Source organism: Agelaius phoeniceus, chromosome 10 (genome assembly GCF_051311805.1).
Source record: "Agelaius phoeniceus isolate bAgePho1 chromosome 10, bAgePho1.hap1, whole genome shotgun sequence".
NCBI classification, from domain to species: domain Eukaryota; kingdom Metazoa; phylum Chordata; class Aves; order Passeriformes; family Icteridae; genus Agelaius; species Agelaius phoeniceus.
The window spans coordinates 25,842,350-25,858,461 of record NC_135274.1 but is presented as its reverse complement, the minus strand read 5'-3'; the positions used below and the strand labels follow the sequence as shown (position 1 = coordinate 25,858,461).

Sequence of the window (16,112 nt, the reverse complement as noted above, 5' to 3'; positions counted from 1 at the left end):
AATGATGGAGCTGGGGCAAAACCAGGCAGCAATGCTGTGTCCTTTCACTCTTGTGATAATCTTCCTTTACTTTAAATTGTACTTTATATCAACTAAGTTTAGGTAAACTCAGAATATTTGAAAAGTGGGGAATCGTTCAGACTCTTTGGAGGGTGGGGTTTGTAGGGTTTTACAGTTCTGCAATGTGGTAACATTTCACACTAAGTGTGGTTTAATTTTCCACCCTTTCCCTCCCCGCTTGGTTTCAGGTGGGTTAAAAAGCTTTCTGCAATTTGTTAATATAAGCATTCTTCCCATATGTAATAGCCATGATTTAGGGGAAAAATGAGGAATATTGGATAGCATGAGGGCTTCTTCCTAGGAGAAGATGGGTTTCACTGTTCACACACCCCTACACCTCCTCCCAGTGGCAGGAGTTCCTCCTGGGCTTTGGCTGAGGCTCAGAAATGCAGTTCCAGCACAAGCCTTGCTCTGGTGAACGATGGGAACCCTTGAGAACCTGCTTTCAGTCCAGTTTCTGCTTGGAATGACTTGGGTTGTTGATGACAGATTGCAGGAAAGGCAATGTAATTTTTTGCATTTTATGTAATTTATGTAATTCCCTCTGCTTTAAACATCATGCTCTTGTGCAGCCTTTCCTGGGCTGCTTGTCTTTTCCCTCTTTGTCTGATCCCTTCCAAAAAAAACCCAAAACACTGAGGTGTCACTTCATGACCTTCCCTTGGGTTTATTCCCACTGAAAATGCTCCTGGAGAGTTTCTGGAGCAGCATCTTCCACCCACATTTGGGCTTCTCTTGGCTTCTGGAATTCTCCCTTTGTTCCCCGCGGCAGCAGGAAAATTCCTGGTTAAGTTGGATCTGGTTTGGACTCTCCAAGCAGATTTAATTTCTACACCCAGAGTCTGGAAAGTCTCATTATTCTACAGAGCCCTTCCAGAACCTCCAGCATTAGGGGATCTGTAGTGGAAACAATCCTGTGGCCTCAGTATTTGAGCAGATCCTTCCTCAAAGGCACCTCAAGGACCAGGTCTGGTTCCCAGTTTAAATTCATGGCTGTTTGCAATGTATTTATTCAAAATAGCTGCTTTGGAGCTGTAATGAAGATCAGCCTGAAGCCAGATTGTGGGAAGAAGGGACATAAATTCTCAGGTGCTGCTTGACTTTATAGTTTAACTTTGCATAAAAGGAGGTATTTCAGCTTGGCAGCACTGCAGCTTATCTGAGCGATGCTGTATATTTGGGGCTTTACTGCTCCTCTAAAGCACAGAATCAAAATGCTTTTTTTTCACTAATTAAGCAGCAAATTTGTCTGTGGCTCCTGTGAACCCTAATGATGATTTTCTGTCCTTGGCTTGGCTGTGTTTGTACATGTGAGGGAGAAAGGTCTGTGCTTGGGGTTTTTTGGGGGCAGCCTTAGATTCTTTCGAGGGAGATCTTGTCACAGTAAACATCTCAAGAGAAATTTCAAAAGTAAAAAACTAAAATTCTTTTTAAAAATAGTATTCTGGATGTTTTCCTTTGGCATTCCCCGTTTCAGTGATGCTTCCCTAATGTTGAGCACTGATTTCTGGAGTGCTGGAGAAGTACCAGATGTTCATGAGATGGGCTGTGAAACAGCTCAGCTCTTCTCTTCTCACACCCTGAAGTGTTTTAAGGGATGTTCCACTTGTCCAGCCATTATGGAGGGAAATCCTGCAGCAGCTGCTGGGAATGTGGGCTGGGAGCTCCAGGGAGTTCCCTCCAGCCCCAAATGCCACGTTTAGACCAGCAACATCTACATGCAGGAAGCCTTCAGCTGTCCAAGTCTGCAGAAGTGAGGGGTTTTACAGCACTACAATGTTTTCCCACTATTTTTTGTACTAATCAAAGCATTACATTCATCTTTTATTTATGCTTTTTGAAATTCTCTTGTTTTAAAACAACCTGCATGCATGTCTTCGTTGACCTGGTGGGGTGTGCTGTTGAATTTTGATGTTTCCAGTCTTGATCAGCTTCAAAACATGCAAATTCTGTTGTTCTGAGATGTGCTTTTCATAAGGCTCCTTGCTCATTGTTAAATTGGGGGGGAAAGCTACTAAAAGCTTGTTAGTTTTAAATAATTTTTTCCTAGATTTATGGGTCTCGTTGTTGCTTGTGTACTAGTGCAATTTGGGATTACTTCTCCAAGTGATTTTGACAATTTTTAATGGCATAAATTAAGAGCAGCTCCTCAGTTGCTAAGAGAAAAGAAGTGGTGAAGCATTAATCAAGCCTGACCACTGGTTGAATTGCTGATCCTTAATAAGGTTATTGATACATTTGGGCACTAATGGTTTCACAGCTTCCTAAATACCTTGACAGATCCCAGAATCCTGGAATGCTTTGGGCTGGACAGACCTTAAATCCCATCTCATTCCAGCTCCTGCCATGGGCAGGGACACCTTCCATGGACCAGACTGCTCCAGGTGGCCTTGGGCACTTCCAGGAGTCCAGGGGCAGCCACAGCTCCTCTGGGCACCTGTGCCAGCCCCTTCCCTCTCTCCCAGGGAACAATTCTTCCCAAAATCCCATCCATCCCTTCCCCTGGCAGTGGGAGCCGCTCCCTGTGTCCTGTCAGTATTGCAGAGCTGAGGAGCTCCTTGTTCAGACACAATCTCCATTTTTCCTTTCAGTTCCACACTTCAGGGCTTTGAGGTTTCACTGAGGCCCCCCAGTCTGGGGACCTTTTTCCAGTGGCATTTCCTGCAATCCCTTGGAGTGGATCCATGCCCAGTGCCCCATGGATGGCCCGTGGGTCATTGATGGCTGTTGATGACATTTTTGCTGTTTGGAGGAAACATCAGGAGTAAATTATGGCAATATTGGACTTTCCCAAGTCAGACTCTCCTGGAGCTTGGCACAGGATTATTTTTCCCTTCCTTCTTCCCAGGCAGTGCAGTAGGAAATCATTTATGGTAATTGGTCCTGATTTGCATATAGGTGATGGAGTTGTGTGGGGCAGAGCACCCCAGAAGTGCTGGGAAGCTGTGCTGGGATCAAAGGGGCTGTGCAGGAGCTGTTGTCTGACACCAGGCTGGGGGTGTTGTTTGCATTAAACATTCATCACCCTCCCAGCCTGCCAGCAGGAATTCTGGGCTGGGCTGACATGTTTTCATGCAAAATTTATTGGGCAAGACGAGGGCTGTAAAGAGAGATCTCGTTGCCTTTCACCAGCAGCAGAGGGGGAATGTTTGATTGGGAGGGAGGATTCCTCTGGCACGTTTGGGGCCTGTGTTATACCAGGAGCTGAAGGGTTGGGAAGGCTGATTCTGTCTCTCCAAGACCTTTTCCTCAAAATCTGACCTGCCAAAATCCATTTCTCAAGGAGTAGAAAGGTGCAAACACAAATTGATGTTCAGGGTGCTACAACGCTTGTTTAATTTGCACTGCTCTGGTCTCACATTCAGGAGTTCTTGTTGGTTGTTTCAATTCTCTTTGGAGTTTATTTCAAAGAGGCTTATGAAGAAAATATAAGGTACATTGTGTTTAGTTTGTAGCTCAGGAGTCCAGAAGGAAAATGCATTCGTTTTGGAAGTTTTGATCCCAAATAGAATAAATAAGGATTGCTGCTGGGCTGGAACCTTGCATGCCATGGTTCAACCTTGATCAAATTCTTGTTGTTGAGTTGTAAACATCCTAAAGGAGGTGCTTCCAGGAAAATGGAAATGGGCAGCAGAAATGGGCTGGTGGGAATTGTAGAATGTGGCCAAAAATCCCTCTTAAACATGTGCATTCCTAGAAAAACTGGAGAACTTCTTTAAAATCTGTTTAGAATTAGCAACTGCATTTTGAATGCTGAAACCAAACTACTCCATCCTGTGGTGGAAAGTGGTTTGAATGCTTATGGGAGAAATAGCTTCTGTCAGAGGGGAAAACCCTTAATCCAGGCAGGTTTATTTTCAGTGTCAGCTAAATTACGAGGACTTTGAGAAGTGCTTGCAGTAAAGTTTTAAGATGCTTGGTAGGACTCTTTGGCTCCAGTGATTTCTTTTGGTAGCTTCTTGAAGAACAGCTTCTAAAACTGAATGACAGCTTGAGCCCCTTTGTCCAGCCTGGGATGCTCCAATGACTGCCAGGCACTTGCTTGGACTCAAAGTAGATTTTCCAGGATCTTTAGGATGGCAAGGGAGTCACTTATCCACAGTAAAACCAAAATGCCTCTTCTATTGATTAATTAATCTATTTATTCTTACTCCTTTTGCCTTCCTCTCTACCTCCAGCCTGCTGGCAGAACCCAAGCATGAGGTGACTGGAGCAGGTGATGAAGGGTCTCTGGGTGCCCCCAGAGATGGAATCCCCTGTCCTGTCAGGATCTGTGTTTGCTGATGGCAGAGGGGCTGAGCAGCTTGGGCTGGGTCCCTGCAGTGCTCGGGGACACCCAGGGAACCCCTGGGCGCGTTTGGGGCGATGGGTGAGGATCTGAGCTCTGCTGGCAGAGCTGCTGGGAGGCCAGACCAGGACAGTTTCCTCCCAGTAAGTCAGCCAAAGGCTAATGGGAAGCAGAGGAAGGGTTTTTTCTGAAAAGGACTGAGACCTCCATATGCCCAGAGCAGCTCGAGGGTCACTTGCCTTTGACCGAGATTTGTTGCTATTGTTGTCTAAGCTGTGTTGGCCTTGTTTTTCTTTTTGTTTGCTAAAAATCCCCTTTTAGGACTCAAAAGACTGGTCATTTATTTAATGGGCAGCAGCATATGGGATGATTTCTTTTCCTTTCACTCCCAGACAGCTGGAAAAGCCAGCGTGGATGGGACACGTGTGTAAGCTGTGGAGCAAAACTGTGCAGGAGGTGCTGGGGAACCACTGGCTCTGGAAAATAAATAGATTTTAGTTCAGAGTAAACATTTCATTTTCATTCATTAAGCACTTCTTGTGCTAACTACAGAAATCTAAGTTTTGTGTTGAAATTCTGTAGTTCAGACTGTCAGTTAGTGATGGCTGTCAAATAAGCTTCCCTGCTAAATTCATGGACTATGCTGAGGGAATTATATTTCTCCCTATTTCCAGAAATAGGTTTTGGAATGCATTTGAAGGCAGTATCTTCAAAGACACACATTCTTTTAAGCTGTTTAAAATTTTCCAAACTATCCGCTCCTTAAAACTGCCAGCCACCCTGATTGTCCTTTTATAACTATATAATTTGCATTATCCTGGGGTTTGGGTGCAATCATCCCTTCAACGTGGAGTGTTCCTGCTGAAGGAGGGCTTTGTTTGCCCACATGTCCAAACACACACACGCTCTGAATGTAAACATGGAGTTTTGGGGTTTTTTTTTTCCCTGGGACACCTTGTGCTGGGAGAGCAGCTGCCTATTGTTTTAATGGCCTCCCTTAATCTGGGCAGGAGGAATCCAAACTGAATGATCCAGAGCTGTGCAAATCCAGTTAGTGTGAGCTGTAATCTCTTTACTGGGTTTAAGGAGTTGGAGTGGCACTGAGACACCCTGCAGATACTGAACAGCAGAGATACAGTAATCACCTCACCCTGCACCCTGCTCCTGCATCCTGCTACTAAACCCACCAGTCTCCAGCAAGGATTTAGGGAAAACCCAGCCCCAGACCAGCAAACTGCTCCTCAGAGCAGGCACAGGAGGGGCAGGTCACAAACAGCCCATCTGAAAGATAATGCTGTGGTAAAGAGAAATTGAAATTCACATTAAAATATTAAACTCGCTGTTGCACCTCGTATTTTGGATTGGGAATGCTTTTTCTGGAATGAGCTTACCTGCTATGGAGATTATAAACCATCCATGGCTTTGATTAGGAAGGGAAGGAGCATCTTTGTTTGGAGGAAGCATTTCTAATCCTGGTCTGATTTTGGACCTTTCTGTTTGGAATTCTAAAATAACATGACAAACTTAAATGAAATAATTTAAATTGTTGATCAGTGACAGGACACGAGGGAATAGTTGAAATTAAGAGATGAGGGATGTAGGTTGGATTTTGGGAAGGGAATTCCTGGCTGGGAGGGTGGGCAGTGCCCAAGGCCAGGCTGGACACTGGGGACAGTGGGAGGTGTCCCTGCCATGGCAGGGCTGGCACTGGGGGGGATTTAAGGTCCCTTCCAGCCCAAACCTCTCTGTGATTCCATGATTCCCTTCCAGGCTCTGGTTTCATCCTTGGCAGCCCCTGGTTCTGTCCAGGGCAGGTTTTTCCTGCTCAGTAGGAGTGAAACCCTCCAGATAACCTGTGCTCCCATTTCCCTCCTTCCACACCCTTTCACTGGAGAGGTTTTCCATTGAGGAGGGAAAGCTCTTGGACCTTCCCATGGAGAAGAGACTGGCCAACCCAGATTTTCCATTCTGGAACTTCTGGATCTGGTTCCCAAAGGAGATTTCCAGAGGCAGAGGCTGCTCTTGACCTTCATGTCCTTCTCTGTTCCTTGAGAGTCCCCTGATCCCTTCTTGGAATGAGCTCCTCCAGTTCCCCAGCAGGATGGGATGATGTTCCCCATCAGCCCCTGGAGCAGAGTGGTCCTTGTGACAATAATTCAGCATTGTCTTGGGTTTATTCCTTTTTTACCTTTTTTTTTTTTAGATTATTGTTGCTATTGGTGCAACCTGATGCATTGCACTTTTTCTGGGGAAAAACTCTGGGAATGGCTTCCACTCCAGCCATTGATTTTTACATTATTTAGTGTCAAAACCAACACCTTAAAATATCCCTGAAAGACAGGGCTGGGAAATGCTTTGGGTGCCTTCCAGGGGAGGAATGGGGAGACCCAGAGGGATCATCTTGGATTCTCCTGGATCCTGCCTCGCTCCTCAGCTGCTCCAGTAGCTGAAGTTCTTGTAGTACAAGGCCCATGTAATGGTGAATTATGTTGGGAATGATTTTTCCTGGGCTGAAACTGAAGCAGCAGGACCAGTCCATTCTCTCCAAATGGATTAAGGAATTGATCAGGAAGGCCTGCCCTGGCTGCTCAGAGCAGAAGCTTTTGAGGCTGCTTAATGGGATCATGCTGTGTCCAAGAGGGAAAAGGGGCTTTCCCATTGATTATTGTCAGGTGGGCATTGAAAAATATTAGGGAAATGCAGACAATGGATTTCTGGGAGAGTGTTCAGCACAGGAATGGGGAATGCAGGGCTGGGGTGAGAAGGCTTCATGTGCCTGCCTCTGCCATCTCCCTTTTTCCTTTTTATCTCCTCCTTTGCTCTGCCTTTATTTCCTGGCCACATTAAACAGTGTGGAAAAAAAACCTGGGTGAAGTTTTGGATGATGTTGCAGTGGGAGTTTCTGCTGGGAGTTAATTTACAGGTCCCCTGTGAGTCAGGAGCATGAAGAGGGAAGAGAAGGAAGGGGTTTATATGGAGTGAGAGCCACTAAATCTGATTTAAAGGGTCACAATGTGCTTTTTATTGAGGAGGACAAAAGATTAAAGTCCATCAATTAATTTATTTTAAAAAACAAAGCAAGCTTTAGGCCTCAGAGCTTGTTGGAAACTCTTTCCATGAACTTCAAAGATAATTTTAATAATTCTGCTGCTTTTTTCCTTTTTTAAACATTCAGGCTACAATAACTCAGTAAATGGATAGTAGATAATTAGGTCTTGATGTTACATGCTCAAAGTTTTATATGCTGTATATTTTAGATATAATTTTTGAAAATTCTATTCTGCACTGTAATATATTCTGAGTCGTGCCTTATTTTTAGGTTGTGCTTCTCACATTGTTATGGGACAGGAACTCTTTCCTGACAGAATTTCCTGGGGTTTGAAAAACTTATTTCCTCCAATGTCCAGCCTGGCCTTGGGCACTGCCAGGGATCCAGGGCAGCCCCAGCTGCTCTGGGAATCCCATCCCAGCCAGGAATTCCCAATTCCCAATGTCCCATCCATCCCTGCCCTCTGGCACTGGGAGCCATTCCCTGGCTCCTGTCCCTCCATCCTTGTCCCCAGTCCCTCTGCAGCTCTCCTGGAGCCCCTTCAGGCCCTGCCAGGGGCTCGGAGCTCTCCCTGGAGCTTCTCCTTCCCATGCCTGGTTGTTTCTCTTCCTGCTCTGTCCTGCAAGTTCTGGAGCCACTTTTGGAGCAGGGCCTGGGGGTGGCACCAGAGGAAGGGGCAGGGACTGATCCCAGGGAGTTCCCCCAGACCAGAGGGGCTCTGGAGCCTCCCTGGGACAATTCCAGTGCTGTGCCCTGGGATGGCCCTGCTGGAGCTGGGGTGGCACCAGGTGAGCCCTCCCAGGCTGGGCCTGGAGCAGGAATCTGGGAAGGGCTGCAGAGATTCCATGGAAATGGAGCCCCGGTGCAGGGGTTGCACTGGAGCTGCTTCGAGCATGGCTGGTAAGGGGTTCATCACAACTTGTGCAATATTTTTAAAATCTGTTCCCCTTCAGTGCTTTTCAAGCCTCTGTCCAAATGGGTTTTGTAGCAATTCTCAACATTTTTTACTCATCTTGGATAAATGATCCTTCCAGTAAGAGCCAGGACTTCTCTCCAAAACACCTCCCCATGTGGAGAATGTGGTGAAATCCCTTTTCCAGGCAGCCTGGGAAGGGCCATTTTGGGAGCCCAGGGTCCAATTTCAGCGTGGCACTTGTCACACACGGTCCCAGTGCTGCTCCTGTGTGCCTGCAGGAAGCCAGGGCTCAGTTTTGCAGGCACTGCCTTCCCCTGCTCTGCCTTTAATCTCGTGCTGTGTTTATGTAATGCAATAGAAATGTTGCTAACGTGATTATACTTTTCTATCTTATTAGCTTCAATACTGAGCACAATAAAATGGAAAACTGTTTAAATGTTATGTTTAAGTGCTTGAGATAAGAGTTCTTGTAAATGAAATGTGATTACATTTCTGTAATAGATCTTCTCTGTCTGCTCGGACTTTGTTGAGCAATGTAATTCTTTTGGGATTGCTGTTTCTAAGTTTGATTTCTTTTTTTTTTTTTCCCTTTAATTTTGATAGAACCAGCCATGTAAAATGTTACACACCACCAGACAATGCACAGAAATCTCTTGAAAATGCAGGGTTTCCTGCGTGAGGCACAAAACCAGGGCTCCATAGTTCTCTTTGTGATAACCAATTTGAATTAAACATAATTCCCCAACATCACCTTGAATTTCCATCTGTGTAACCCCGATGTTCTTAGGGGTTTTGCATTTACCTAATGCTCTGGGCTATTTTCCCTCAGCACGGATGGCAAACTGTGACTATCTCCAAACTGGAGATGATATGAATAACAATTGTTTGCTGATCTTCCCCTGTATCTCCCTGCATAACCTGCAGCCTGCAGAGGCTGAGGAAGTGGCAGATAGCTTTTGTCATCCCTTATCCGGGCTGTACACTTGTAAGGAAGAGCAGGGATAATCGCCTAAATCTAATTAGGGGTTAAAAGAGGCCATGACTGTGATGTGGCAGTGAGACACCTTACTGTAGCAATCCTGTTTGCATTAGAAAAATAAGGTTGTCATATTGATTATTCAAATGAGCTTCCATTGGCCATGGCTCAATGGCTGCTCTGCAGCTGAAGCTCTGGAAGGTCCCAGCTTTGGAGCATACATTATGTGATGTCTTGTTTGCTCATTGCAGGGCTTTAAACCTGAGGCTGAGGGAGTTTTGTCGTGACAATTAAGGGTTTAAGTGACCACTGGAAAATGAAGTTGAGCTTGCCTGGGTGATGGCTGCGATTGCTCAGAGCCATTCAATGGGGGCCAATGAATTTGCTTCACATCTTTTATGGAAAAATCGGTATTGGAGTTAACAGATCTTGTTTGTGCATTAATTGATGTTTAGTTCAAAGTCAAACAGAGCTGAAAAGAATAAAGTAATTGCATTCAGATCAGTTCCACGTCCAAGAGATAGCAAATTCCCCTGGCTCTGACTGGGGGCTGCCTTTTAATTTTTAAAAAAAATGTTTATCTGCTGCTGGGCTATTACAGCTTCTCAAATATTTCTCAGCACTTTGTGGCTTTTTGTCACTCCCCACTCAGGTCTGTGGCATCCTGCAAGTGCAGGAGATGCTTCAGGATGTGCTGATTTCAGCCTTCCTCGTTACCTGGTGACATAAATGCCAGATGCAGGATGGGAAAAAGTGTTTTAAAAGACCAATTTATTAATTAAAAAATAGAATTTTGGTCCTTTTGTAGTGCACCAAGTACCACGTGCTAGGCTGTGTTGGATGTACAAAGAGTGGACATTTTCCTGCTGTTCCTACCATTGGTTTGTGCAGCTTCTGTCCTTACAGATTTGCAAGGAAGAGCCCACCTTGAATCCCAGACATGAAGCAGAGTTTGCAAATTTTACCCCAGAGCTGAAATTATTTCCCCCATTTCACCTGCAGTTTGAACATTGTTCACTCCAGCTGTTGGCTGTGCTGGATTTCTGCTGCAGGGCAAAAAAATACAGCTAGAGACAACTAAACTGTTTATCCTCTTGTATATAGGGACAAAGTTTTCAAAATTATTATTTATTATTACTATTTAAGAATAATAATTTGTTATTATTGATTAATAATTAATAATTATTATTTTAAACTAAAGTTTTTTAATTTCTTCTCTTGATTCTTCCAGTTTCTTCCATTCTCTGCTTTTGGTACTGGATGAGTAAAATTTATAAAATTTTACTCACCAAAAAATTTACTTTTGTAAGTTTTTTGTAAAAAGTAAATTGTGAAATTTACTTTTACAGTAAAAAAATTACTGTAAAAGTTATTCACCCAAATGCTGAGCTGGTTGGCTGAAGCCACGATGACCAGAGGAAGGGGATTTTTTAAATATCTATATTTTTATATATTATTTATTTATGTTGCTGGAACATCCTGACCTGCTTGAAGGGCCTGAGAATTATCAAAAAAAGTTGATGTAACTTTGCAACATCTTGCTTGGACAGGAAGGTAAGCAGTGGCTTATGCTGTGCTGCCTTTGTGTGGAAGTCCTGAGCTTTGTGCTGATCCCATGGATGTGTTTGGCTGCTTGGAACAGTTCCAGTTCCACCTTCTGGGGACTCCCCTTTGTGGCACTTCTTTGCAGGACACAATAATTTCATTTATTGAAATTGCAACTTTCAGCCCAAACTGAAAATGGGGGAAAAGCCAATATTTGAGGGGTTTTTCCCAGGAATATCAAGGTGCTGTTTGTGGAGATCAGTCCCTCATTTTGCATGTTCATTCTAAATTATCAGTTTATTTATTCAATTTTCACTTTCTCTTAATCTCTTTCAGCCACAAGTATTGCAATGTTCTCTACCACATTCTTCTTCCACCAGCAGTTAGCAAAAAATGCAGTTTGTTCAGATTGACATCGGTGAGACTGCCTGGATGCATTTCTTGAAGAGAGGGAAATAAGACAAATCTGAGGAGTGTTGCAGTGGGGAAAATCCTTAATCCTGGGAGCATCATAGAGAGGCAGAATTTTCAGTTGACAAAAGGGTTTTTGGCTGCTCCTCTTTTTAGAAATTACAAAAGCTCAATTCACCCATGAGCTCGGCTGACTCTGGGCTGGCTGAGGTCACCAGAATTACATATAATTAACCTTGAAATTTGAGGTAAAAATAAGCATTTTAAAGTAAAGCAGCACCACTTTGGGCCTGTCTTGCAGCATCAGTCTGCAGTGGCTCAGGAATGGTTGGCTCAGTGATTTTTGGGGATGTTTTCCAGCCTTAGTGAGAGCCAGGGGAGGTTCAGGTTGGACATGGGTTGGAATTTCCTGGCAGGGCAGCCCTGGAATGGTCAAAAAATTGGATCTTACATTTCATAACCTGATTTAATTGCAGGATTTGGTCAAAGGCTGGACTTGATGGTCTTGGAGATCTTTTCCAACCTCAGTGGTTGCAGGAGGTCCCTCCTGAGCACAGCTGGGGGATGCTGGAGGGGACACATGACACAAAAATCTGGGTGGGTCTGGACCTCGAGGTGTTTGGGGGTATTCCCCTGGTCCTTTGCACATTTGGGATTCTTCCCACCAGTGTCAGCTGGATCATCCACAGTGCCAGGTCTTTTGTATGGGCTGGGAATCCTCTGGGAAGTGCTGCCCTGGGAGGATCTGGCCACTTACTTGGTCTTTTTATTTTAAATAGAATATTTCACTTCACCTCCAGGACTGGCAGGTACAACAGGAGGTGCTGGTTTTAACCATCAACCTCCAAATTCCTCAAGATCCAAGTTTCCTTGGAGCCTGCCTTGTTTATGGTGCTCAATTCCTTCAGGAGTCTCTTCTCTCTATACTAAAAAAACAACCTTTGAAGGAAATCTTGGCTGTAGAATGAGACATGTCTTATATTTTTGTCTTTTTTTGGTCTCATTTGGGTGGTAAATCAATAATGTGCAGCACTAATTATTTTGATTTCATTGAAGAAATGCCAGAACACAAAAAGCTTTTGGGAGATTCTGGGGAAGGTGTCCCTGGGGAGCTGGAATGGGATGGGTTTAAGGTGCCTTCCAACCCAAACCTTTCTGGGATTTTGGGATCCTGGTCTAGAGGTTGGCTGGCACTTTGCTGGGAGTTTGTTCCACCCTTGCAAAGCCATTCCTGCTCTGTTTCCACTGGACACTTTCTCTGGGAATGAGAAGAGCCAAAGCAAACAGATGGTGTTAGTTTTTCATGGCAGCAAGAGGTTAAAAGCAAATTTCTGAGAGCAAGGGAGTGAAATGAGTGAGGCCAGCGTGGAGTGTAAGAATTTTAGGTTTAGTAACTGGTGAAATGGGAAGCCTGAAGGAGGTTCTGGTGCAACTCAAGGAGCATGGAGAGCTCAGGCAGCTTTGCTTGGTGCTTTTGGGGCTTTTTTAGGCTGTCAAATTTTCTGCCCAAAACACAAACTGTGATTTAGGGGAACTTGCAGGTCTTTCCTTGTTCTCACCCCGCTGTGGTGCTCATCAGACTCCAGCCTGTGTCTGTGTTTTCAGCCCTGCCCAAAGGTGTCCCCTCCTTGTTTTGGGCTGAATCCTGGAAAAAGCAAGGTGAGAACTTTGGTGATCCCTGTCCATCTCCTCTCCTTCATGAGCTCCAAGTAGCTGGTTTTAATTTGATTAGATTTTTTCCCCTCATGCTTTCAAAGCATTTCCAGGTTATTTTTGTCTGTTAGGCTTGGGTTTGGTCAGATGTGTTTGAGACCTGCAATCAGTTTCTGTTTTAATTTCATTTTGATTAAATATTATTTCTTCCTCTTCATTTGTGGCCAAGGAACTTGAGGAATTCCCCCTCAAGCTTGACTTCAGCTCTCCCTTTTAAAATTTTATAAATTTGTCTTGCAACACAGCCCAGTTGTTGGAAGATACAACTTCCTTCCTTACTGGAAGTTAGACTGGGCTGCTTGGAATTGCCATCTTGGAGAGACCAAGAGGCTTCCAAAGGTTTTCCTTAGGGCTACATCAAGGTGAGATTAAAATAAAAAAGTTAATTGTGGAGGAAAGCCTGAAACTCAAACCTCTTCTGACCAAAAAAGCTGAGGTAGGTGAGGAGATGAAATGTTCTCAGATCAAGTGGATTTGCTGTGTTCAGGAGTAGGAAAATCCTGTCTTGTGTAGGAATGAAAAGCTGGGCCTGTGAGACGTATCTGAGACATTCTGAGAATATTCTGAGATTGGGCTGGGTGGAAGGAGGGAGAGGAATCAAACCAAGGCACCAGCTCAGCTCAGAGCAGCACTGCAGCAGCATTTCCAAACTGGGTTTTTATCCCTCCCCACAGGGATGCCTCAACCCCCACGAGGCTTCAGGCTGCTGAAATGGGCCAGATGCAGTCCCAAGGGCTGGAATTCCAGCCAGGTGGGAATTTGTGGGGCTGAACTTGACCATGGCTCCCAAAGGGCTGCGCTCCTCTTCAGGGATGTTGGAAATGTTTGTTGAGTCTTTGGTTGTAAAAGCTGCGCCTCCAAGGATTGCTGGGTGGTCCTGGTGCTTCCCTGAGCTGTGGAGATCAGTTGGTTGTTGGTTCATGGTTGTTTTTTCATCAGTTGTTTGTTTTTCAGCAGTGTTGGTGCCATCCTGCCGCTGCCTAGAGAGCACATCCCAAACTTCTGGGTTTTTTTTTTACTTTATTAATCTTCCTTCCTTTTTCTTGCTTTATTAATCTTCTTTCCGACCTGCTGTTTGAAATCTGTCACTTCCTCTTAATTCCTATTCTAAGTGCAACATCTTGTGCTCTTTTAAAGTCCTTCAAAATTGTGTGAATTTTAAATTAATTTTTATTTCAATAATTTTTATTTTGAACTATGGGGCAGCAGGGCAACAAAACCAGCTGTATCCTAATACCTCATAGACAGAGGCATTTGGGCTTTGGGTTTGTTGAAGTATTTTTTTAATTACAAGAACATCTTTGTGTTTAGAAGCTTTGAAGAACTTGTGAAGTGCAAAGAACAAAAATGAAACTGTAACTTGTGGTGTTTGGATTTTCCATAAAAGAAAGCCTGAATAGAAAGGAACATTTGCATGAGAAGGGTGGGGAAGAAGTTGTCTGACTTTAGTGATGGGTTAGAAAAACAATTAAAAATCTGAGTTGTGCAGATAGAATAAGAAGTGGTGGGTGAGGTGGGTCCCTGGGTTTGAAGAAAGGGATTTTTGCTGATCAATAAAATAAATTAAAAGTATGTACAGCTCTGTATTGGTTATAGGTTGGATAAGCTGAGCTCTGTTCAGATATTAAATATAAATTTAGCTTTGTTCTCTGAACTGAGATCTGTGGGGATTAAAGAAAGAAGGAAAACATTGGGGAAAAAAAAGAGAATAATTTGTTTCTAAAGTCAGTATAGAAGCTTTAAATTGCTTTGTAGAATCCTTGAGGTTGGAAAAAATCTCTAAGATCATAAATCCCATCCTTTAAATATGAATATGCAGTAATAGAATGGGATCTGTGCAAGGGAGCTCAGGCTGTGTTTTGTAATGTGAATTTTGAGCAGTGAGCAAAAGCTTGAAGAGTTTTATTCACAGGTCTTAGTAGAAAGTTGGGTGCCAGCAAATAAGTTTAAAATACTTAATAAACTTCTCAGATTTTCTCCTCTTGGGAAGAATTCATGGCACAGAGTCTTAGAAAAGAATTACATATAATTAATTCAGATAAATTGGAGGTTGCCTTGTTTCTTAGGCAGAGAGCCTTTAATTGGTAACTTTATTTTTGCTGAATATTTAATGAGCAACTGGCAAATGTTTCCCTAAGCACAATTTTCATGAGCATTTAGTACTTTTTGAGCAGTTTATAATGAATTTAGACAAAGATGGAGCTGTTCAAACCCGATGTAGTTTCAGTGTGGTGTGAAGCGTTTACCAAAGATTATTGCAGAACTTGCTTAATGTGCATAGAGAGTTTAAAAAAAACCAACCCCAAACTAAACAGGCTTGAGGTTTCCTTGTGGGATTTTTTTTTTTTATCACCAGACTGAGGGCCTGAAGGAATAGAGGAAGTGAATGGACACCAATGTATCCAAATATCTCATTTTGCCTAAAAGCAAGTGCCGGCAGATAAATGCCCATAAAGGGATTTCTTTCTTAAGCTCCATGGATTTTTTTTTTTTCTGCAACTTTTTGTGTGAGTTGGAAATGAAAACCATTCATCCAGTGCCCCAAAGAAGGGCCTTATTGAATGGAATAACAGTGTAATGTACCATTGAAGGCAGGATTGAAAGTGATTATCTTGTTAACTCTTGACAGTTACCGCCAGCTTGAAATAGAACTGGCAGGCTTGATTTGCAAATGAATTAGAGCTTTTTCATTTGGTGCCAGGATCATCTTTTTATATTCTGATATGACAGATGCTATGTTCCATGCTTTTGTTTCTCTTCACTCTTCTACTTGCAAATAAAAAACAAAAGATTATGATAGTAATTTTATTTGCATCTTTTCTCTAGGAGTTTATTCTTTGTCTCGAAGTTTTTAATCTTATATTTTTTTCAAGAATTTGTTTAAGAATAGTATTGTTCCCGCAGAATAAAATTTCATTAGGTTAAGTACAGTAGTAATTGGGTGAATGAGGGGGATTTAGAAGCTTTCAGCAAATGGAAAATTGATTGTACTCAAATTGTTTTAGTGCTTAGAACATTTAAATTTCCTCCCTGACTTACACTTGCATTTAATACTCCTCAGTACCAGGAGCAGAGGAGAAGCTCACAGAGTTCCCAATATTTCTGCTAATGGCAGCACACGAGTAATTAGTGGCAGCCTCAGTGCTGTGTTTAT

At 43.4% G+C, this 16,112-nt stretch overlaps 1 protein-coding gene across 1 annotated transcript in view; it reads left to right on the top strand.

Moving 5' to 3' along the window:
• RSRC1 (arginine and serine rich coiled-coil 1) overlaps positions 1 to 16,112 on the top strand; it is a 99,444-nt gene that overhangs the window by 26,965 nt on the left and 56,367 nt on the right. The gene's annotated exons all lie outside the window — the stretch shown is intronic.